Source organism: Myodes glareolus, chromosome 6 (assembly GCF_982192425.1).
Source record: "Myodes glareolus chromosome 6, mMyoGla1.1, whole genome shotgun sequence".
Classification (NCBI taxonomy): Eukaryota; Metazoa; Chordata; class Mammalia; order Rodentia; family Cricetidae; genus Myodes; species Myodes glareolus.
The window spans coordinates 82592090-82616092 of record NC_142031.1 but is presented as its reverse complement, the minus strand read 5'-3'; the positions used below and the strand labels follow the sequence as shown (position 1 = coordinate 82616092).

General features: G+C 45.0%; 2 long non-coding RNA genes across 4 annotated transcripts in view; one reads left to right on the top strand and one right to left on the bottom strand.

The window, feature by feature from the left end:
* LOC148121875 (uncharacterized) overlaps nucleotides 1–18591 on the top strand; it is a 28623-nt gene extending 10032 nt beyond the window's left edge. For 2 of the 3 annotated variants that reach the window (XR_015738141.1, XR_015738140.1), the window contains exon 3: nucleotides 13984–16039. This is a non-coding gene — a long non-coding RNA (uncharacterized LOC148121875). Of the gene's footprint in view, nucleotides 1–13983; nucleotides 16040–16794 lie in introns of those variants that run through there. The other variant, XR_015738142.1, reaches the window with a different exon arrangement.
* LOC146894303 (uncharacterized) lies at nucleotides 8658–14083 on the bottom strand. The gene is made up of 2 exons (XR_015002357.2): nucleotides 13951–14083; nucleotides 8658–9231 (listed from the first exon to the last, which is right to left on the bottom strand). It is a non-coding gene; the product is annotated as an uncharacterized LOC146894303 (long non-coding RNA).
* Nucleotides 18592–24003: the final 5412 nt, after the last annotated feature.

Here is a 24003-nt window from a genome sequence, read left to right as displayed (position 1 = left end):
ACTTGCTAAAAGCTCTTACCGCCTGAGGACTTGAATTAGATGCCTGGAATCCACATGGGAGCACAGGGAACCAACTCCTGTGAGTTGTCCTCTGACTTCACATGTGTGCTAGTTCATGCTCACATGCATTGAGCACATGTAATTGGGGGGAGGGGATAATTGGCAGCCAGGGTGTGTTCCGGGCCTACTGGCAAGGGACCAAATACCCAGGTCTCTTTCTTCAGCTTCAGCACTTTTACATTTAAGTTCTGCCTTTCAGGGCATTTATACTTCCAATGACCCAACTTCCTACAGTAGGCACATTGGTCTTTTTGCAGACTATGCCCTTTCCTGTTTTAGGTCTTTCCTTTCACATAGTGAGTCTCCAAAGGCCAATGCTTGTCTTCCAACCTCTGGGCTGCCTGTCACAGCTAGAAGAACTTTGCTGAGCTCTTGGAGCTGTCTTTTTAAAGATTTCATGGGTTCCTGAGTCTGTCTTCTTGGGTCTCCCTATTATTGAATACCGTCTCAGCAACTGCAATGAGTTCAGCCACCTCTTACCTTCAAACCCTTCTAGTCTGCACCTTACAGTGGATAGCTGGTGCTGAATGGTTAACAAAAGTCAGGCTAACTGCAGACCAGTTCTCTGATGCTTCCATATCCAAGAGAGAATATAGGTCTTATAAGTTTCTATCAGACTCTCTAAGAATGCTCTTGGTGTTTCTTCAGGCTCCTGGAATACCTGACTAACTTTGGGCAAATTTGTGGGCCACCTTGCTGCAGCCCAGAGACCCCCCACTAGAATCTGGCCATAGACTTTCAGCCTCTTCCTACCTTTCTCCATGTTGAAATCCTAATTGAGTCATGTCACAGGAAACCCAATATTTATGACCCAACATATCTGCATTGGTGGCCGGTCTTCCATCCGGGCCCAGAACCAATTTCCAAGTCTCTGTTCTGATCCAGTCCCTCTCCTCAGTAGTAGTGAGGACGACCAGGAGCAGTTAGAAACAATCATGTTTCTAACTGGAGAGATGGTTCAGAGGTTAAGAGCCATCTCCGGTTGCTCTTCCAGAGGTCCTGAGTTCAGTTCCCAGCAACCACATGGCACGTCACAACCATCTATAGTGAGATCTGGTGCCCTCTTCTTGCATGCTGGAAATGCAGTATACATAATATATACTTTAAATAAATAGATAGATAGATATTTTTATTATTATTTTTCTTTTTGTTATATATCCTGCAAAGCTTAAACTATTCCAGCTCTTGACAGGTCATTTTTGCTAGCTCCTGCTTTATGGCAAGATTAAAATTTCTTTTTCTTTTTCAGAGTAGCAAGGAAACTTTATTGAAAAGCAAATTGACAGCACAGATGAGAAAAATGTTGTCAAGAGTGTTTGGATCATTTCAGCCACAGGCTTCCCGTGTACCATACCTTCCAAGTCAGCAACATTGGTCCCCATTCAGAAGACATGGCTGCATTCTCTTTTCTGTTGTCCTCTTTTTTTTTAATTGATTTTATTGAGCTCTACATTTTTCTCTGCTCCCCTCCCTGCTTCTCCCCTCTCCCCTTCAACCCTCCCCCAAGGTCCCCATGCTCCCAATTTACTCAGGAGATCTCGTCTTTTTCTACTTCCCATGTAGATTATATCCATGTAAGTCTCTCTTAGTGTCCTCATTGTTGTCTAAGTTCTCTGGGACTGTGGTTTGTAGGCTGGCTTTATTTGCTTTATGTCTAAAAACCACCTATGAGTGAGTATATGTGATAATTGTCTTTCTGTGTCTGGGTTACCTCATTCAAAATAATGTTTTCTAGCTCCATCCATTTTCCTGCAAAATTCAAGATGTTGTTATTCTTTTCTGCTGTGTAGTACTCCATTATGTAAATGTACCACATTTTCTTTATCCGTTTTTCGATGGGTGGGGCATTTAGGTTGTTTCCAGGTTCTGGCTATGGCAAACAAAGATGCTATGAACATAGTTGAGCACATATCTTTGTGGCACGATTGAGCATCCTTTGGATATATACCCAAAAGTGGTATCACTGGATCTTGAGGAAGGCTGTTTCCTAATTTTCTGAGAAATCGCCACACTAACGTTCCAAGGGGCTGTACCAGCTTGCATTCCCACAAGCAATGCAGAAGTGTTCCCTTTTCCCCACAACCTCTCCAGCATAAGTTGTCATCAGTGTTTTTAATCTTGGCCATTCTTACAGGTGTAAGATGAAATCTCAGAGTTGTTTTGATTTGTATTTCTCTGATGACTAAAAATGTTAAATATTTCCTTAAGTGTCTTTCAGTCATTTTAGATTCCTCTGTTGAGAGTTCTCTGTTTAAGTCTGTACTTCATTTTTTATTGGATTATGTGTTCTTTTGGCATCCAATTTCTTGAGTTCTTTTTATATTTTGGAGATCAGACCTCTGTCTGATGTGGAGTTAGTGAAGATCTTTTCCCATTCTGTAGGCTGTCGTTTTGTCTTTTTGGCCATGTCCTTTGCTTTACAGAAGCTATTCAGTTTCAGGGGGTCCCATTTATTAAATATTTCTCTCAATGTCTATGCTGCTGGTGTTATATTTAGGAAGTGGTTCCCTGTGCCAAAGCATTCAAGTGTACTTCCCACTTTTTCTTCTATAAGGTTCAGTGTGGCGGGCTTTATGTTGAGGTCTTTGATCCATTTGGACTTGAGTTTTGTGCATGGTGATAGATATGGGTCTATTTTCATTCTTCTGCGTGTTGATACCCAGTTATGTCAGCACCAATTGTTAAATATGCTTTCTATTTTCTATTTGACATTTTTTGCTTCCTTGTCAAAGATTAGGTGTTCGAAGATGTGTGGATTAATATCTGGGTATTCTATTTGGTTCCATTGGTCCTCCTGTCTGTTCTTATGCCAATACCAGGCAGTTTTCAGTTCTGTAGCTCTGTAGTAGAGTTTGAAGTCAGAGACTGTGATGCCTCCAGAAGTTCTTTTATTGTACAGTATTGTTTTGGCTATCCTGGGTTTTTTGCCTTTCCATATGAAATTGAGTACCGTTCTTTTGAGGTCTTTGAAGAACTTTGCTGAGATTTTGATGGGCATTGCGTTGATTCTGTAGATTGTTTTTTGGTAAGATTGCCATTTTTACTATGTTAATTCTGCCTACCCAAGAGCATGGGAGATCTTAACACTTTCTGATGTCTTCTTCAATTTCTTTCTTCAAAGATTTAAAGTTTGTGTCATACAAGTCTTCCACTTGTTTGGTTAGAGTTACTCTGAGATATTTTATGTTATTTTTGGCTATTGTGAAGGGTGATGCTTTCGGATTTCTTCCCTAGCCCTTTTATCATCTGTGTACAGGAGGGCTACTATTTTTTTAAGTTAATCTTGTATTCTGCTACATTGCTGAAAGTATTTATGAGTTGTAAAAGTTCCTTGGTAGAATTTTTGGGATCACTTATGTAAACTATCATATCATCAACAAACAGTGAGAGTTTGATTTCTTCTTTTCCAATTTGTATCCTCCTTGATCTCCCTTTGGTGTCTTATTGCTCTAGCTAGGACCTCAAGAACTATATTGAATAGATATGAAGAGAATGGACAACCTTGTCTTGTTCCTGATTTCAATGGAATCGTTGGGAGTTTCTCTCCATTTAGTTTGATGTTGGCTATTGGCTTGCTGTATATTGCCTTTATTATGTTTAGGTATGTTTCTTGTATCCATGCTCTCTCCAAGACCTTTATTATGAAGAGATGTTGTATTTTGTCAAAGGCTTTTTCAGCATCTAATTAGATGATCATGTGGTTTTTATTTTTCAGCTTGTTTATATGGTGGATTACGTTGACAGATTTTCATGTTGAACCATCCCTGCATCTGTGGGATGAAGCCAACTTGATCATGGTGGATGATGGTTCTGATGTGTTCTTGGATTCAATTTGCCAGTATTTTATTTAGTATCTTTGCATCAATGTTCATGAGTGAGATTGGTCTGCAATTCTTTTTCTTAGTAATGTCTTTCTGTGGTTTGGGTATCAGGGTAATTGTAGACTCATAAAAAGAGTTGTCAATGTTCCTTCTGTTTCTATTGTGTGGAATAATTTGAGGAGTATTGGTATTAGTTCTTCTTTGATAGTCTTGTAGAATTCTGAGCTGAAACCATCTGGTCTTGGACTTTTTTGGTTGACAGACTTTTGATGACTGTTTCTATTTCTTCAGCAGTTATAGGTCTGTTTAATTTGCTTATCTGGTCTTGATTTAACTTTGATATTTATTCAGAAAGTTGTCCATTTCCTTTATGTTTTCCAATTTTGTAGAGTACAGGTTTTCAAAATATGACCTGACGATTCTCTGTATTTTCTCTGTTGTTATTTTTATGATTTTTAAAAAATGCTGGCGGGTCCCCGGCAGCAGTAGGCAGGCAGTGGGCTCTGGGAGCAGCCAGTCCCAGACAGAGATGGTTGTGGGTCCCTGCAAGATCCCCAGAGGGGTTGCTGGTCCCAGGGAAGTGAGCGGCTGGGCAGGCTGGTCCCACCATGCAGGCGGGTGTGAGCAGATGGCGGGTAGAAGGAAGGCACATGGGCAGACACACTGTACAGAATAGAATTGGATATTTATTACATAAAGGAGAGAGAGAGTGTTGGGGAAGAAGGAGAAGAGAAAGGAGAGAGACAGAGAAGGGCCCGAGAGAGACACACACACTCTTGCCAAGAGGGAATAGAGAGAGTCTAAGATGGCAGGGGAAGGGCAGGGGCCGCTAGGAGTGGGCGTGGTTTGCCTCTTAAAAAGACGGAAACCATAACAGTTATGTCCACCTTTTCATTTCTGATTTTGTTAATTTGGATATTCTCTCTCTGTCTTTTGATTAGTTTGGATAAAGGTTTGTCTATTTTGTTGATTTTCTTGAAGAACCAGCTCTTTGTCTCATTGATTCTTAGTATTGTTTTCTGTGTTTATATTTTGTTGATTTCAGCTCTCAATTTGATTATTGAGACAGGCCTAATGCCTGTCTACTGCCACTGGGGACACGCCAGCATTTTTAAAAAATCATAAAAAGAAGTGTTTCTTTGACATATGAGGGAGCCCTTGTATTTGGGGCATAGATGTTCAGTATTGAAATTTTTTCTTATTGAATTTTTCCTGTGACTAATATGAAATGACCTTCTTTGTCTCTTTTGACTGAGTTTAGCTTGAAGTCTATTTTGTTAGATATTAAGATAGCTACACCCACTTGTTTCTTAGGTCCATTTGATTGGTATTTATTTTCCCAACCCTTTACTCTGAGACAATGCCTGTCTTTGAGTTTGAGAAGTGTTTCTTATATACAGCAGAAGGATGGATTCTGTTTTTGTATCCAATCTGTTAGCCTGTGTCTTTTTATAGGTGAGTTGAGTCCATTTAAATTAAGGGATATTAATGACCAGTGATCGCTATCTCCTGTTAATTTAGTTTTCATCGTTGGTGATGTTAATTTGTGCATTTTTTTTCTTCTTTGGGATTTGCTGTTATGAGATCATCAATTGTCTGTGTTTTATTGATGTACTCATCTTCCTTGGGTTGGAGTTTTCCTTCTAGTATTTTGTGTAGGGCTAGGTTTGTGACTAGGTATTGGTGAAATCTAGATTTGTCATGGAATATCTTGTTTTGTCCTTCTATGATGATTGACAGTTTTGCTGGGTATAGTAGTCTGGGCTGGTATCCATGGTCTCTTAATGTCTGCATAATGCTTGACCAGGACCTTCTGGCTTTCATCATCTCCATTGAGAAGTCAGGTGTAATTCTGATAGGTCTACCTTTATATGTTACTTGACTTTTTTCCTTGGCAGCTCTTAATATTCTGTCTTTACTCTGTATATTTAGTGTTTTGATTATTATGTGGAGAGAGGACTTTTTATATGGATCCAGTATATTTGGTGTTCTGTAAGCTTCTTGTATCTTCATAGGCATATCTTTCTTTAGGTAGGGAAAGTTTTCTCCTATGATTTTGTTAAATAAATTTTCTGGAGGCTGGAGAGATGGCTCAGAGGTTAAGAGCATTGCTTGCTCTTCCAAAGGTCCTGAGTTCAATTCCCAGCAACCACATAATGGCTCACAACCATATGTAATGAGCTCTGGTGCTTCTTCTGGCCTGCAGGCACACATCGAATATTGTATACAAAATAAATAAATAAATAAATTTTTTTTTAGAAAAAATAAATTTTCTGTGCCTTTGAGTTGAACTTCTTCTCCTTCTTCTATACCTATTATTCTAAGATTTGGCCTTCTCATGGTGTCCCATATTTCATGGATATGGGTTAAGCTTTTGTTAGATTTAATGCTTTCTTTAACTGATGAGTCTATTTCCTCTATTGTATCTTCAGTGCTTGAGATTCTCTCTTCCATCTCTTGTATTCTGCTGTTCATGCTTGTGTTTGTAGTTCCTGATCTTTTTCTCATGATTTCTGTTTCTATAATTCCTTTGGCTTGTGTTTTCTCTATTGTTTCTATTTCAGTTTTCAAGTCCTGAATAGTTTCTTTTATATGTTTGATTTCTTTTTCTTGGTTTTCTTTAAGTGATTTGCTGATATCTTCCACTATTTTTGTTATTCTTTTCTTCAATTTCTTTAAGGGAATTTCTCATTTCATCTTTAAGAATTTCAAACATTCTCTTGAAGTTATTTTTTAGGTCATTTTCTTCTGGTTCATCCATATTTGGATGTTCAGGTCTTGCTGTTGTAGGGTCTTTAGGTTTTACTGGTGTTGTGTTGCTCTTTGTGGTATAGCATGCAATCTTCCCTTTTCATTCTTTCCTCTGATAGGTGTGGTTGGGGCTGTCTGAGATTCTGTTGAATAATCTTCTAGGTGAATCCAAAGCTCAGATGGTTGTTCCTCATGGTACAGTCACTGTCACAGTTCTAGTTACCCATGGTTACTCTGTGTTCCTGGAGATAGCTCAGTGCTCCTGTGCTTTGCTCTGTTCACTTGCAGTTTGCTGTCTCAGGCCTACTTTGGCATAGGTTTCCAGCTTTGCCATGTTTCTGTAAATCCTGGTCTGGATCCCCTCCTGCAGAAATCCCTGGCTTGGAGTTGAATCTGTTCTGGTGGAGCTCACTGACTCTGGATCTGGTCGCTGGCTCAGTCATAATCTGCCAATGTCCCGGGACTGGGTTGGCTTCAGGGGACTGGATTTGCGCCTGGCTTCTGCTCCTGGTGGAGCCTGTTCGCTCTCTGTCCTAGGTAGCTGATTCTGTCCTACTCTGGTTCTGGTGGAGATTGCTGACTCTGAGTCAGGTGTCTGGCTCAATCCTGGTCAGCCAGTGTCCTGGGACTAGGTTGGCTTCCAGGACTGGATTTGCTCCTGGCTTCTCAGTTTTCCTTTATTTTTGTATTATGTGTATGGGTATTTTGTCTGCACGTATGCCTGTGAGCCTTAGGCATGTAGTGCCCAGGAAAGTCAGAAGAGAACATTAGAGTCCCTGGTAGTGGAGTTACAGACAGTTGTGTGCCAACATATGAGTGCTGGATCTTACTGAAGAGCCACCCTAAATACAGAATGCAGTCAGCTAAGTACAGCTCTCCCTGTCTTCCACCATGTTATGCCCAGACCATAGGGACCCCAAAAGACTGGCTCACCAAAACTCAAAATAAAAGTTTATTGTGTGCACAATTACAAGCCAGCAAGGACCTCCTCAAAGCAACTGACACAGCAGCAGTAAGAGGAGGTACCCTATCTTCTAGGGGGCATTATTTAAAGGTAAAACCAGAAAAGTTACATTAGCAGGGTGTGGGGTGATAGGTTCAATCCTGATTGACTCGTATCTAAGAACTTTTCAGAAATTTTATATTCAAACCTTGCCTGTTGCTTGTCAAGTTTTCTTATTGGCTAACCTTCAGGTGGGGACACTCTGTAATTATCTGCACTAACCAGACAACTACCCTGTTACTTTTGCCCCTAGCCATTTCTGAGGACTGGAATGTTTTAGAGAAAGTAGCTTACACAAAACATAAGACAGAAGTGGAGGACAAAATGGAGGAACTTTGGTTCTTCACTCCACAGCCCTTTCCCTACTTGCATGGGGCTGGACAGGGAGGCCCAGGTCATGTGTATACTTTCATCCTGCCGTTAATGCCCCTGATGCTGAAACCAGACTACTAAGGCTTGATATTAGTGCGGCACTTTCTAGCAACACATGAATGGTCTTATAAGATTGCTTATGCCTTCATGCTCTGGTTTCCTTAGTCATAATATATGCATAACAGCGAAGGCACAGGGATGAGCATACATGAGCCTTGACTATGTCAGCTATGGTTATTTAATTATTTTTCCTTCCAGCTCAGATCACCCATGCTTTTCTTCTACCCAAAACTTTGGGATATCTGCATAATTGAAAATTTGTAAGCAAAGCTGTTTCCAAATTTTTTGTGTATGTTTGGTTTAATGGTTGGATGACTGATTAAATAATTGGTGGATTGGTTGGTTAGTTGATTAGTTGATTGACCAGTTGGTTAGTTAGTTGATTGGTTGATTGGTTATTTGCTTGCTTGGTTGGTTGATTGGTTGGCTAGTTAGGTTATTGGTTAATTGGTTGTCTAATTGGTTAGTTAGTTGATTGGTTGGTGGGTTGGCTGGTTAGTTAGCTGATTAGTTGGTGGGTTGGTTTTCCCAATGCAAATATATTAGTTACTTTTCTATTATTGTGATAAAATACCATGACCAGAAGCAACTTAAGGAAGAAATTTTATTTTGATTTACAGTTCCAGAGGGTTTGAGCCCATAATGGCAGAAACAGCATAAAGCAGGTGCTAGAGCAAGGAGTTGAGAGATCACATCTTCAACCGCCAAGAGGAAGCAGAATGAAATGGAAGTGGGGTGAAGCTATGAACTCTCAAAGCCTCCCCTAGTGACATACTTCCTCCAGCAAAGCTCTGCTTCCTAAAAGTTCCACAAGTTTGCAAAACAGAGTCACAAACAGAGGGTCAAGTGTGCCAATGCATGCACCATGGTGGACATTTCTCATTCAAACCACTGCTGTTGGGGAATCAAACCTTGGGTCTCACACATTTCCAGCCCAGCATATCCTTATACTTGGAATAATAGACATGACAGACACCTTCCGGCTTTTTAAGTAGACTCTGCTACTTTAATCCTCCAGTATCTTAAGTAATATTAGAGCTTTATCCAAGGAGTTGCCTTGATCCAGGGCTAGTTTCCCCATCTGTGGTGCCCTGTGTTCTGCCCTCTGTCCTGTGCTATCTCTTCTCCAGACCAGTGGCCAGCCAGCTCCTTAGGCATCAATGACTAAAAGAAAGAGAAAAGACCTCTTTATTACCATGAACAAGGGCTTTAGAAGTCTCAAGCAGTGTCTGTTCTTACACAGAGGAATGTAATGTGTTGATTGTTTCTGCCATACGGGGACCCTCCAGGAGCAGATGTGTGCATGTGAGTCTCCTCCCCTAACTATGCGGCTATGTGGAGCTGCAGAGATGGCTCAGTGGTTAAGAACACTGACTAACTGCTCTTTCAGAGGACCCTGGTTCAATTCCCAGCACCCACATGGCAGCTCACAACTGTCTGTAATTCCCGTTCCAGGGGACCCAATACCCATGGCAAAAACACCTATGCCCATAAACTAAAAATAATAATAAAAAAATTAAAAAAAAAACAATGTGACTATGTAAAGAGAGAGTGGATTGCTAGCAGTGGTGGCCCACATCTTTAATCACAGCACTTAGGAGGCAGGAGAATCTCTGTGAGTTCAAGGCCAGCCTGGTCTACAGAGTGAATTCTAAGACAGCCAGGGCTACACAGAAAAACCCTTTCTCAAAAAAACAAAAACAAGCTGGGCGGTGGTGGCACACACATGCCTATAATCCCAGCACTCAGGAGGCAGAGGCAGGTGGATCTCTGTGAGTTAGAGGCCAGCCTGGTCTTACAAGAGCTAGTTCCAGGACAGGCTCCAAAGCTACAGAGAAACCCTGTCTCGAAAAAAACAAAAACAAAAAAAGAGAGTAGATTTAGGAATTGAGGAGGCACTGTTCACCATATAGAGGTTCTGGAACTTTACAAACTGGTGCAAAGTATGGATACTCCTCTGAGAAATAAATACATGCAAATATTATAAAATTGCATGTTGTGATAATAGGAATGTAATTGGTCCCCACAAACTCATAGGGAGTGGCTTTGTTCGATTCGGTGTGGCCTTGTTGGAGGAAGTGTGTCACTGTGGAGGTGGGCTTTGATGTCTCCATTGCTCAAGCTACACTCAGTGTGACACTCAGTTCACTTCCTGTTGCCTACAGCTCCTTCTCCAGCACCTGCCATGATGATGAACTACACCTCTGGAGCTGTAAGCCAGCCTCAGTTGTTTTCCTTTATAAGTATTGCCGTGGTATCGGGGTCCAACCCCAACATAAACTGTTTCTCTGGACCGGCATGGAGGCACGGGAATAAATGAGACACAGTTCACACAGCCATATCAGAAGGGAGTCTCAGGGTCCATTCAAATCCTGAAGATCCCCATGTTTATTCTCAAAACAGCTTTTATCTCCAAAGGTAAACTGAGGGGAAGTTCATTAGCATTCTGTTTCCGGGGTAGCAGGACTAAAAGTCATATCTGCAACTATGGCTGCTCTGTCACTAGCTTGGATTAACACCTCTTCCCAGGCAATCTCCATAATTACCAAGAAGGGGGCAGAAGAACATCAGCATATCCTGACCCAGGCCACAGTGGGCCTGTAAGTGCTGTGTGACCACCTCAGGTGCGACTGTGGCTTGAGAGCCTGGCTGCCACACAATGCAGAAATACGTGGCCTGTATAACATTGCCCACACGTGGTCATGGTTTCTCTTCACTGCAATAGAAACCGTAGCTTTACACATGTATAAAAGTGGGGTTTAGGGACTCCTTGAGTCCTTTGTGGGTGTCAAGAGTCCCTACTGTGGCAGTAAAATGGCTCAACAAGTAAAGTGCTGCAAAAGCCAGAGTTCAATTCTCCAAAGCCACAAAAAGATAGAAGGAGGGCCTGACTCCACAATGCTGTCCTTTGGCTTCCACATTCATGCTGTGGCACACATATGTGCATGCCCACACATGCGTGCACACACACACACATACACACAAACACTAACAAATAATTCAAGAGCCCTGCCTTGTACTACTCTACCCAGAATGCGCTCTATGTTGCCCCACAGACACCTAATGTCACAAAAATATAGACTGTCTTTCTTCCACGGCTCATGTCAAATGCAAGACTCTGCCTGTTGACCCACTAGAAGGAGTTAACTGTCTAGATGAGCAGAAGGAACATCCAAGTCATTCAGCAAGAGCCATCAGAATACCTTGTCCCAGTTCCTCCTCAGTGGAGTGTGTCCTGCTGAGATCGATGCATCTGAGGTACGAGGGAAGTGTTTACCAGACCAGACTGAAGTAAAAGTTTTAATAAAGAGTAGAGACTGGGGCCAGGAGATGGTGGCGCACGCCTTAATCCCAGCACTCAGGAGGCAGAGGCAGGCAGATCTCTGTGAGTGCAAGGCCAGCCTGGTCTACAGAGACACACAGCTGTCACACAGAGAACCCTGTCTTAAAAAATAAAATAAATGGCAATTAATTAATTAAAACTAAAGAGTAAACTAGACACTGGGGCCAGATGGATGACTCAGAGGTTGAGAGTTGAGAGAGGTTGCTCTTTCTGAGGTCCTGAGTTCAATTCTCAGCAACCACATGGTGGCTCACAACCATCTATAATGAGATCTGGCCTGCAGACATGCATGTAAGCAGAACACTGTGTACATAATAAATAAATAAATTTTTAGAAAAAAATAGGCACTGTGGAGAGAGCCTTCCTGAAGTAATGAAGTCCTTTGATAACAGTTAAGACAAGTTGGGGGAGGGGATGGCTCAGCATCTCAAAGCACTTGCTCTTGCAGAGGACAAGGTGAGTCACAACCATCCATAACGCCAGCTCCAATGGATCTGACTTCTTCTGGTCTGCACACTGCACATGCATGTGGTACACATACATACATGTAGGCAAAACACTCAGATATATTATATAAAATAAATAAATCTAAGAGAGAGGGAGAGTGGGAGGAGTTAGTTGGCAAGATTCCTGCGCCCTTTGTGTGGGATATTTGGAAAGGGCTTAAGAGGACAGCTCATGATCTTGAAGTAGTAAATTTTATGGCACTTGCTGGCCCTTTGGCCCTTTGGGGTGAGGAACCACAGGACTTTAAGTGTTTGCCTAAGGTCTCAGGAGCCACTGGGTCAGGCCTCCAGGGCTTAGCGAGGAGTTTCGCTTTTTCTTCTGGCTCTTTTAAAGTTGGGCTCTTTGTCTCTACAGAGCAAGTGACTATGAGGCAGTTAGGGGGGCAACGAACACGTGGCACAGCCCTCCAGACCACAAACAACCCGAGGGAACTTCAGAATCTCCAGGTGTGGCTTTGGGAGGCTGCCCAGGGCCTGGAATCCAGGAGATGGGTGGGGCTGGCAGCCATTGTTCTTTGAACATTCAAGGCCCTGGAACCTAATCGCCTAAACTCGAGCCCGAGAATTAGATGTCCCTGTTTAAATTCAAAACCAAAGACACCCGGAGTTGTTTTCTGAGGATCTTTCCGTATTTGTCCAGTTTCTTGTGCGATCGATTTTCTTCCCAGATTAGGGGTCAGGATCCCCGTCATGCTCCCCCCCCCCCCCCCGCCGCGTCCCTGCCCCACCCACCCACGCCGCGCACTTTCCAGCCGCTATACCGCAATACGGCCAGCAGAGGGCAGCACTGCATTTCAGAACGGCCGAGTTAAAACAAGAACTGGAGGCCTCGGTGCCACGCTCTGGTTTCATAATATTGCCCAGGGGGAAAAGCCCTGGTTTTCCTCCGCTGCCTAAATCTGGGCAACCTAAAGCCAGTTGGAAACGATTCTGCTGCCACTGTAGTACGGAAAGCCGCTTTATTTCCTCATAGGAACAGGCATGAGCAAAACCAGACTATCCCACACGACAGATGGATGCAAAGACCCACTCGCAAAGACACATGCATGCACACGTGCGCACAACACTTCCTCTTCCTCGCTCTGGTTTCACTTCCCACGCCATTTTAAGTTTGCTCTGCAAGTCTTGGTTCCCTGTTGAAGGAATGCTAGGCATCAGGGAGTAGGGCAGGGCAAACATTCTCGGGAAGTACCCAGCTTGCCCAGCATCCCTGCTCTTAATCCTACCTTGAAGTCAGGTCAAAGCCAGTACCTGATTCCAGAGTTCCTGGTCCCAGAAATACAAGCAGCTCTAACCTGGGGCCCAGTCTCCCTGCCTGGATTTCCCCACTGCTACCCGACCCTGCCCCCCTTTTCAGTACAGACAGTTCAGACTTGTTCCTAACCAGACCTGTAGCCAGAGCCGGGCTGGACTGTCCCACATAAGAAGAGCCAGAGAATTTCTGTGTAGGACATTCTCCTCTGTCCTTCCCCAGTGCCGCCTTTGGACCATCGACACTGCTTTGGGGACTGTGAGCTCACTCTGGCCTCCCTCTGCCTTTTGGACACTTCTGGAACCTGTGCCTTTTCACTGGCTCTTTGGGTGGCTAAAGAGGCATTTCCATTCTGCCTGCTTTCTTCCCATTCGACTTCTGTAGCTCAGGTGGCTGGCAGGGTGTGCTCTCAACGAGAAGTCTGAATGAAGAGAGGAGGGAAGGGGAAGGAAGTGGAGGAGAGGGGAGGGGAGGAAGGGAAAGAAACCCATTCACCATTCATGATGACACGTTCACACTTAATAAGGGGAAAGCCCCCGAGGCATCGAACTGTAAATCAATCGGACTCCAGCTTTTGGAGAGTAGGTCACCCAAGTGTCTGTACCCAGAGAACATCATACATGGCCAGGTAGGTTTGATAGGCAGCCCTTTGCCAGCCACTGTTTCTTTCTCAGCTCACTCATGGTGACCTCACTCTAGTGTCCGGTCCCAGACTCCCACGAAGCCTTCGCTTCACCTCAGCAGCTCCGAGTGTACACTGGGCTGAACTCCATGGAGTTTACCTCAGCTCTGTTTCAGTTTTTCTCTTTCCACAGGCGTGGGGCCCAAGGCCATGAAACCTCGCGTTGCTGGTGCGGATCATACCCTTGACCTAGAACCTTCTGGTTCCACCCACTCCTTCCAGCCTCTCTCCAGTGTTTTTCTCAGGGACTTGAATGGGCTCCATTGAGCTGCACTGCATGCTGGGAAGGCTCACATCAGACTTTATTGTGTTCCCCTGCTATAAACTTCTCCGTGTGATATTTACGTGAGCAGACTCTCAACAGGAACTCCAAGCCATTTATGGATGTCTCTGTCTCTTTTAGCTTCCACGGGAACACTAAAGGTAGGAGAGTGAGCTGAAGGGAACTTCCAGGCCTTATCTGTAGAAGAAATAACCCATCCCATCTGGTTTTTACTCATGGCCTTGCTTGATACGGGGCATTTTAGTCTGACAATCCCGAGACCCTTCCAAGGCAACTGCACTGTGCAGTTAAGACAGTCCTGAGTCAGACAGTGAGTGTGAGGCCAGCCTGGTCTACATAAGACGCTGCTCCACAGCAACAAAAGAGAGAGAGGTTTTGAATGTTCAGACCACAAAGACTTATCTGAGATGGGAGTTATGCTAAATGGCCTGATTTGATCATTACATGATGATTTCAGTTTGTTTGCTTGTTTGTTCTAGTGTTGTTTGTTTGTTTTTTAAAATAGTGTTTCCTGTAGACCAGGCTGACCTTGAACTCACCAAGGAATTGAACTTGGTCCTTGAACTCCTGATTCTCCTGTCTTTACCTGTAGGGCACACACCACTGTCACCTGACTACCGTTGTACCCAAGAACTAAAACATCACACTGTGCTCCATTCTGTGTCAGCTGATGAACGAGCGCGGGCTTTGAAGAATGGCTGCGCTGAGTTCCGTTCCCAGCACCCATGTGGCGCAATTCACAACCACCTGTAACTCTAACTCCAGGGGATCAAATTCCTTTTTTAGCTACCACAGACACCTATACTCATGTAAGCAAACACGCATACATGTACAATAAGTAAACTAGCAGGTAGTGGTATCTTACACCTTGCACTCAGGAGGCAGAGACAGAGGCAGGAGGATCTCTGTGAGTTTGAGGCCAGTCTGGTCTACAAATCAAGTTCCAGGACAGCCAGAGCTGTTACACAGAGAAACCCTGTCTTAAGAAACAAATAAGGGACTGGAGGGATGGCTCAGGAGTTCAAAGCACTGGCTGCTCTTCCGGAGGCTCTGAGTTCAATTCCCAGCAACCACGTGGTGGCTCACAACCATCTATAGTGGATTAGATGTCCCTACTGGCATGCGGCTTCTATCAAAGAAGTGTGTGTGTGTGTGTGTGTGTGTGTGTGTGTGTGTGTGTGTGCTGATCAGGTGTGGTAGCACACACAAGGAAGACAGACCTCTATTTGAGGTCAGCCTGGCAGCCTGGTCTACACATTGAGTTCCAGGATAGCCAGGACTGTTACACAGTGTTATGAGTCTGTAAGGACAAAACCTAGATGAGTCTGTAAAGACAAGTCTGGGGCAAGTCCAGGAGAAGCAGCACTAGCAGAAAATGTGTGCAGTGATGCTAAGAGTGACCTACAGGCGGACAGGAGTGTTAATCTGGAGTGTGACGCAGGAAAGAGTGAAGTAAGGCTGAAGAATAGTATAAAAAGTGAGGCAAAAAGACAAGAAGGCATTCTCAAGATGATCTGCTAGAGACTCTGTCAGAGAGGCGCCAGAAAAACTCTACAGCATCGAGAATCAATCAATCAATCAATCAATGAGACATTGGACCAGAGAGCTTCCAAGAGCCAGAGAACAAGCTCTTGCCTGCAGAACAAGACTTGCTGATCCAGAGGTCTACGTCGAGAGCCACGAACCATCATCAGGTTGTACACCCCAATGCCTTATTAGATAGAATATAGTAATGCCCTACCTAGGATTTAGAAATATATGATAGGATTGAAGTCGGAATGAATATGCACTTGTGTCATGATGTATATTTGTTTGTGATACTTGCTTATTGGCTGTGCCAGAACGACTATAAGATCTTGAAGTGCCTATACAATAAACTTAGTTCGGACAAAGCAGAGAACTGCAATCCTGAGTGTCAGTTACTTGCAGACCTCCAAGTAAGGCCAGAAGGCCCACTCAGTAGCGCTTGCGACACACAGAGAAAACCTGTTTGGCAAAACAAAACAAAACCAAAAGAAGTGACCTCCCTTTGCAGTAGGTAGCCATACTGCAGACTCATGACTGGTCAAGGTGCTGAGACTAAGTGACTATCGAATAGGAAGGCCTATAATAGCCCTCCAAGGCTCAGGGAACAGGACCAAGGAATGAAGGGAAATAAGGAGCTGAAGCCCGAGGTGGAGCCTATAGAACTCTGTCTGCCCCTGCCACCTGGCCACAACACTCTCCAACTCAGAGCCTGTAATTGGTTACCTGCTCCAGAGCCCTTAGGCATCCTGCTGTAGGGCGGAGCAGGGAGGGGCTCTGAGACCTTCTGAGGAGCTACGGGTAAGTTGGTGGTTGCTGGGGGAGGGAGAGATATTTTCTTCAGTGATGTAGTCATGGGTAAGGTGACCATGCTCAGATAAATAAACTGTCGTCATCCATGCGCCTATGAGTCACCCTGATGAAACTCACTGGGCTTTGGGAAGCGCGCACACACACATCAAAGAGTGAGTAGCTAGGAGGAAAGCCGGCAGCTACAACAGGAGGGTGGAAAGAGGGCTTTCATGGAGGGAGAATGTGATCAAAAATTTTAGATATCTATAAAAATGTCAATGAAATTGTCATTATAAAATATAAAATAAGCAGATAAAAATATTTTTAAAATCTTCCTTTTTCCAGATGTTTCCAGTCTTTACCAGGTTGAAGAAACGTCATGGTCACCAAAGTGAGGGGCTGGCGGACACCATGTTGACAGAACGAATCCGCTCAGGATCTGACCAAGGAGAAAGCAGAGGACACAGCTGACTGCACTGGTTTTCTCACAGATCTCAGTCACTTAGTCAAAGGATTGAATTTTAAGGGCATTGATCCAGCCCCGTGTGAGGCTAGCCTTGCTCTCCAGGGGAAGCCAGATGAGTCAGCTGCCCTCTGCCCGGGAGGAACCCTTTCGATGGAGATTCACCTGTGCCAGGTGTAATCGGTCAGAAATTAGCCAAGATGGGAGCAACAGGCTGTGAGGGCTCAGAATCAGGAGAGTGATTCATTCCACCAGGGGAAAGCATCTCATCGAGTCACTTCCCTGCGGAGGCGACATCTCACTAAGCAATGTCTGGCCAGAGTCCTCGCCTGAGAGGGCAGCATATGTGTCATGCCATTGAGAGACAAACAGAGACGACACCTACCTACCCAGGAGTAGTGGGGGCGCGGGGCTTCAAGAGTGTTCGGCTGGCAATGAGTTAGCGCTGTCTCCTAGATAGGTGGTGGTGGCACAGGCCTCTAATCCCAGCATCTGGAGGCAGAGGCTGGTGGATCTCTGAGAGTTTGAGGCCAGTCAGTCTACAAAGCGAGTTTCAGGACAGCCAGAGTTGTTACACAGAGAAACTCTGTCTCAAAAGAAAAAAAAAACTTATTTTTATTTTATGTGTATTGGTATAATGCCTGTATATAGTCTGTGAAATATCTCAGAGGCCAGAGGAGGGTGTGGGGTTTCCTGGGACTAGAATCACAGATGGTTGTTAGCTATTATGTGGGTGCTGGGAATGGAATCTGGGTCCTCTGGAAGAACAGCCAGTGCCCTTAAGGACTGAGTCATCTCTCCAGTACCCTCAACTACATTTTGTTAAATGGCTGGGGGTTGGGGAAAGGCCTTTTTCTAACACTTTCAAAATATGGCTAGCATATCTAAGCTCTACCTACATCACTAAAAGCATCAATGACAACCACTAAACACAAAACACACCTATTGGCCCCATTTGGGCCTCCCTGAGGCGTGGCCCACAGTAAAGAGAAGTGACCCAAGGAGGAGGCCTTATAAATCTCGAGAATAGAGTTGACTCATGCAGAGAACTGTGTCCAGAATGGTCTAGGGGAAGAGCGCAGGCTGCGGTGGTCCTGTTGACTCTTCCCACGAGAAGGAACAAGGCTAGATCATGTATAAAGCGGACTCAGTGAGGCTGGGCCTCAAAGGAGACCCCAGTTCGCCAGTTCCAAGAACTACAAGGAAACAGTGCTAAGCTCCGCAGAAACTGACATCAGTTCCTCCTTTTGTCCTGGTCACTAGACCAACGCCAATCAGCACCACTACCCAGTGTAGCGAAATCCCCGGAGCGAACTTCTCTGGGGCAGGACTTCTTAATCAAGGGACATTTGGAGACATTTTCTGTTGTGTCTGGGTCCAAGGACCCCCAAGAAGATGACCACGAAGCCACACTTCTGAACGCAAAAGTAAGGTTTTGTTTATTAAGTATGGGCTAGCAAGGGTCCTCTGCCTTATAGTCTGACACAGCAGATGGAGGGAGAAGGACCCCATCTACTACTACTGTAAGGGGATTATAAAGACAAAAAACACAAAGTAGTCACAAGGTTACAGTCTCAAAATACAAAATTCCTTATCCTATATGACAATTGACTAAAGGTGAGGTAAAGCTCAGCTGTTAGTTCCTGATAGGCTATTGGTATCTAAGGGAGATAGAAACAACCCCCCCTCCCACCCTACTCCCCCTCCCATCCAACACCCCCCCAACACCCCCCCCCCCCGCTGCCTTATGTCCTCCAGACATCTGCTGGTTACCATGGTTAACCAGGTACCTGCAAGGACGTTTGAAGCAAGCAGATGTAAACAGATGTTGTTTGAGTACCCTGGTGGGTCACTTTGACCAGGGCAGTTTCTTGGGAATGTTTATGACTTTGCTGGACTGAATTCAGCCCCCTAGTTACAGAGTTTGTTGTGTTCCTTCATTTCCCACCACACATAAGCCAGAAGGCTGGCAGCATGGCTCAGAAGGTCAAAGCATTTGTTGTCCTGCCTGACGTGATCTAAATTCAATCCCTTGAATCCACTTGGTGGAGGGCAAGAAATGGCTCCCACTGTCCTCTGACCTCTACACACACACCATGGCATGTATGTACACATCTACAAGCAGACATAAGTAAATAAACAAACAAAAAATAAATTTATACTTAAAAAAAAAAACATGGGGCTGGAAATATGGCTCAGTAGTTAAGAACACTGGCTGCTCTTCCAGAGGACCTGGGTTCAATTCCTGGAACCCACATGCAGCTCACAACTGTCTGTAGCCCCAGTTCCAGGGACTCTAACTCCAAAGCACATGAAATTAAGTTAAATAATAATAATAATAAAAGATGTAGTAGGTGATAGTCAAGAATCTTAAAAATATCCTACAATACTTTCCCAAAAGAAAGTCAGACTGGAGAGTTGGCTCGGTGGTTAAGAACACTGGCTGCTCTTCCAAAGGTCCTGAGTTCAATTCCCAGCAACCACATGGTAGCTCACAACCATCTGTAATGAGATCTGGTGCCCTCTTCTAGCCTGCATGTCTACCTGCAGACAGAACACTGTATACATAATAAATAAATAAAATCTTAAAAAAAAGAAAAAAGTCCCCAGAGTTTGTTCCTGAGAACGCATCCATGTGAAGGTGGAAGGAGAGAATGGGAGATCTACGAGGAGAACATGAAAGTAACAGGCAGGTGTTGCTGGCCTATGATTCCAGCACTTGGGGGGGGGTAAGGGGGGCAGAGGACAAGGAGTTCACGGTTATCAGCTGCAGTTTGAGTTCCAGAACAACCTGGATTACATGGAAATCTACCTCAAGGAAAAAAAAAGGAGTAGTAGAAGAAGAAGCAATAAAACAATTTGAAGGTGAACTTGGGACTGCGCTATCAGACTAGGGGGCCAGCAGTCGGGTGTTCCAAGCTCTCAAAAACTAGACAGTCTAGATTTTTCCATCCCCTTTCTTGTACAGCTTTGCCACCCACCACACCTCCCGTTCTCTGCGCAGAGGCTCCTCTCCATTCGACCAAATCCCAAATGATTGATTTGACTTCTGCAGTGGTGGGGAGGAACCCACAACCTCACACATGCCAGACAAGTGCTCTACCACCAAGTTATACCCCGGGGGGGGGGAAATTCAATGAAACAGAGTTGGAAGAGGTTTTTAACATAGACAGAAGCACAGGGGTTAATAGGGCTTTTTAGTTTTTGGGTTTTGGTTCAGGTTTGTTTTTTTTTTTTTTTTTTTAAATATTTATTTATTTATTATGTATACAATATTCTGTCTGTGTGTATGCCTGCAGGCCAGAAGAGGGCACCAGACCTCGTTACAGATGGTTGTGAGCCACCTTGTGGTTGCTGGGAATTGAACTCAGGACCTTTAGAAGAGCAGGCAATGCTCTTAACCTCTGAGCCATCTCTCCAGCCCTCAGGTTTGTTTTTTGTTTTTTTAATTTACTATTTATTTATTTATTATGTATACAATATTCTGTCTGTGTGTATGCCTGCTGGCCAGAAGAGGGCACCTGACCTCATTACAGATGGTTGCGAGCCACCATGTGGTTGCTGGGAATTGAACTCAGGACCTTTGGAAGAGCAGGCAATGCTCTTAACCTCTGAGCCATTTCTCCAGCCCCCTGTTTTTTGTTTTTTGATCTTTTGAGGTGGAAGTGGGGTGTCATGCTAAGTCCTGATTCTTCATCCTCTTCCTCGCAGTGATGACAAACATGCACCACCACACCCCACTCCGAATGCTAACTGTCTGGTTTTCTCTGGAATATAACAAGCAAAGGAGGCTTTACACAGTCTACTTTAGAACGTTGTTTGAAGTGCTTTGGCCTGCATGTATAATCAGAGCACTACTTGGTATGACTGGTACCTGCTGAGACTAGAAGAGGGGCCAGATGCCCCGGAACCAGAGTTACAGACAGTTGTGGGCTGTCATGTGGGTGGTGGGAACTGAAGCCAGGTCCTCTGAAAGAGCGGCCAGTGCTCTGAATAGCGGAGCCATCCCTCCAGTCCTGCACTGTCTTTCCCAGGTTGTTCTATGGAGGGCAGAGAAGAATTTAGTCTAAGGCTGCCTGACCTCACCGGCCACGTTCAGGGTCTGGGATGTATATTTTGAGTATTTTACCAAGTGTTTCCATCTCCCTCTGGCCTACGCGGAAGATGGTTTTCGAAGTCTCAACCCTCCCTACCCCACCCCCAGGCTCACGACTTCAGAAACAGCATATTACAGCCACTTACTTCTTCCAGACAAAAAATAACCAGTAACTGTGGTCCGCTCTGAGCCTGTGCCACATCACCAGTGTGGAGGTCACAGGACACCCGGACTTCGCACAGGAACCAGTTCTTACCTTCCACCGTGTGTGTATGTGTCTTCCAGGGATCTAACACGGGGCTGTCAGACTCAGCAGTAACTCCCTCAACCCTCTGGGCCTAGTCACCACCCGCCCTACCAAGACAGTTGGCTTGCAATTTCACCCGAGCCAAACAGCTCAGAAAAAAAAAAAATTTGTTTCAGCGGGGCGATGGTGGCGCAGGTCTTTAATCCCAGCACTCGGGACAGAGGCAGGTGAATCTCTGTGAGTTCGATGCAGAAGGAAGGGGATGCTACCAGCGCCGGCTTGAGACTTTTCCTACAAACACTCCTAAGCAGTGTGCACTCTTCAATATCTGGGGACGATACCATAAAAGTGTGAGCTTTAGAAAGAGCTGGACAAAATCGCTTTCCCGAGTCAAACCTTCGTAGCTTAGCGCTGCTCTTTAAAAAAGTTTTGACTGACCTTAAAACCACAGCTAAGAAACTGGTGTCTGGAGTTAGAGGGAAGAAAATCCCAGGGCTGCGATTACGCAGCCACATTAGCAACCAAAACAAAGGGGAAATCCTGGTCCCCAACACCCAGGAACCGCCGCACCCCCACCCCCGCGTGTCACGTGACCACCCTGGAGCCTTCCTCCAAGACAAAGACGAGGGAGGAGACTTGGGAACAAAGAGCGCGGGCTGTGGAAACTAGACCTGCAAGGAAGTAGTCATCCTGTCTGAGTTTGTCTTCGTGTTTTACCTTATCCAAAGAATATTAAAAATTAACTCTAGCTGTGCAAGGGCTAACTGAGCCGCTGCACCTGCCCGCCAGCCCACTTCGAGGAGAGGGGCTCCCCCGCCCGCTCAAGCCCCGCGACCAGAGCCTCCTTTAGGGTGTCCTTCAATCGTCAGGCGTCGCCTCCCACCTCTGGAGCGGTCTGGACTAGCTTCCTCTCCGTCTCTGTCTTCAACATTCATATATTTGGAGAACTACATTGCCCTATGACAAATGGTTGTTACCAACGGAAACGTTGGAAAAGAGATTTGATGTTGTTTAGGAAAATGCAAACAGAATGATGAGAGCACTCTAGAAGAGAGTTGAAAACTGGCCGAGAATCAGGGCCCGCCCCCAACAAACAGACACACAGAGAGGTAGACGTGAGTGAATATTAATGAATCGGGACCTGCTTTCATACTGAGACCCATGTCCTCCGTTACCTCGGACTTCACATCTATGATTTCCATTATCTAGAATATTTGTGGCTGTCATAATACAGTTCCGTACTTCCAAATGGATGCAATTTATGAATACAATCTGTTGAGCAGACTGTGAATTTAAATTTTTCAGAAAGGAATAAAAACTCATTTCTATAATTCAGTGTTGTGTTTAATCTGCCCTGTCATTTATTTTTCTTTTCTTTCCTTTTCTTTCTTTCTTTTTTTTTTTTTTGGCTTTTCCAGTTTCTCTGTAGCTTTGGAGCCTGTCCTGGACTAGAGACCAGGTTGGCTTCACACTCACAGAGATCCGCCTGCCTCTGCCCTCCCAAGTGTTGGGATTAAAGAGAGGCTTGTGCCATCACCGCCCAGCTTATTGTTGTTTCTTTTGAGGTGGGATCTTACTGTGCAGCTCTGGCTGTCCTGGAACTCACTTTGCAGCCAGGCTGGCTTTTGACTCATAGAGGTCCTCCGGCCTTGGCATCCCAGTGTTGATATTAAAACCACGCACCATCACACCCACACCCACCCTGGACAGAGTTTCCTTGTGTAGCACTGGAACTTGCTCTGTAGACCAGGCTGGCCTCGAACTCACAGAGATCCGCTTGCCTCTGCCTCCCGAGTGCTGGGATTAAAGGTGTGCGCCACCACCCAGCCCCATAGGCATTCTTACTAGGGTGCAAACCCACAGGCACAAGGCAACACCAGGCCCACAGCTTCTCTACCTCCTAACAGAATTCCTGAAGTTTCCAAGGTCTGGGCCACACATGTGCCAGTTAAAGAAGGTCAGCATCTACTACAAGGTGCCCACAGCATCAGGCTCTGAGGGAACCAGAGTCAGACCTGGCCTAGAATCAGTCCTCCTGATTTCCCGTATGTCCTTGCTTCCGTGAGTCAGGCTGTCTTTCCTGGCTGCCAGTGTGATAACCTACAGAGACCAGGCTAAACAGAAGCAACACCTGCCGCTTTCCACGAGTTCCCCCAATGTTGTGATTCTACACAGTCCCGACAAGTTCGACAATCACTGCTCACCATAGCCCTGCTTCTCCACTAATATTGCAAAAGACAGACGCCAGCAGCCATGTGGACAGTGCATAGCTCCTCAAGTGGGAACCCCAGCAGGCTGTAGCTTACCGGCGCCCCGCGTGCTAAAACGCTCAGGACTGAGATACCTCAGCTTCTCCCACACAGAATCCTGTTCCTCCTGTTTCCTTCCTCCCTGGGCCACATCTGGCCACTTCTCCTTTTTACCTCACTTCACGAACTTCCTCGGGCTTCCCTTCTCATCTCGGGCTCACACCCCTAGAACGTTACCTTGCCCATCTGCTTCCCTGCAGACAGCCTCGGTGCTGAAGAGAACCCCAGACCTGAAGACGAAGCCAAATGACCGCATGCCTCCTCAGTGTTGGTTGGCCTGGTTGGACAGGCTCACCGAGGGTTATTCAGTATCTAGAACAAAGAATCCACTGTCTTTGCTATTTCCTGTGATTATAGCCCAGATACCTGAAGTTACATGTTAATTTCCAGGTCGTTGTCCAATGGAAAAAGTTTTGTTTTGTTTGTTTTAAGATGGCCT